The sequence below is a fragment of the Daphnia pulicaria genome, unplaced genomic scaffold (assembly GCF_021234035.1).
Source record: "Daphnia pulicaria isolate SC F1-1A unplaced genomic scaffold, SC_F0-13Bv2 h1tg000226l, whole genome shotgun sequence".
Classification (NCBI taxonomy): domain Eukaryota; kingdom Metazoa; phylum Arthropoda; class Branchiopoda; order Diplostraca; family Daphniidae; genus Daphnia; species Daphnia pulicaria.
This window is the reverse complement of record NW_025804900.1, coordinates 17501-18095: the sequence shown is the minus strand read 5'-3', so window position 1 is coordinate 18095 and position 595 is coordinate 17501. Positions and strand designations below refer to the sequence as shown.

The following is a 595-nucleotide window of genomic DNA, read 5'->3' as shown; positions in this document are numbered from 1 at the left end:
TGACCTCAGTTTAGATGAGACTACCCGCTGAACTTAAGCATATCAGTAAGCGGAGGAAAGAAACTAACAAGGATTCCCTTAGTAGCGGCGAGCGAACAGGGATGAGCCCAGCACCGAACCTCGCGCCCGGTTGAGCGGGTGCCGAGGAATGTGGTGTTCGGGAGGATCGTGCGCGTCTGTCCGGTATCTATCGTCCAAGTCTCCATGAACGGGGCGAGCAACCCACAGAGGGTGTCAGGCCCGTAGATAAGACGAGCCGAGACCGTGCATCGGATCCCTTCCCAAGAGTCGGGTTGCTTGAGCGTGCAGCCCTAAGCGGGAGGTAAACTCCTTCTAAGGCTAAATATCGCCACGAGACCGATAGCGAACAAGTACCGCGAGGGAAAGTTGAAAAGAACTTTGAAGAGAGAGTTCAAGAGTGCGTGAAACCGTTCAGGGGGTTAAACGGGTGGGCCCTCGAAGGTCGAACAAGTCCCCGCTCCCGGCACTTGGTTGTATGCCCTTAACGCTGCATGGAGACTGCCTGAATTGGCGGCTCTCTTGCATAAGTCGTTCTGCGATCGCAATAGCCACGCCAAGGTCCGCAAGTGGGGGG

The 595-nt window shown here is 56.0% G+C and overlaps 1 non-coding gene across 1 annotated transcript in view; it reads left to right on the top strand.

Moving 5' to 3' along the window:
• LOC124319954 overlaps positions 1–595 on the top strand; it is a 4579-nt gene continuing 3984 nt past the window's right edge. Inside the window, exon 1 of the ribosomal RNA XR_006913646.1 lies at positions 1–595. This exon is cut by the window's right edge and continues 3984 nt beyond it. This is a non-coding gene — a ribosomal RNA (large subunit ribosomal RNA).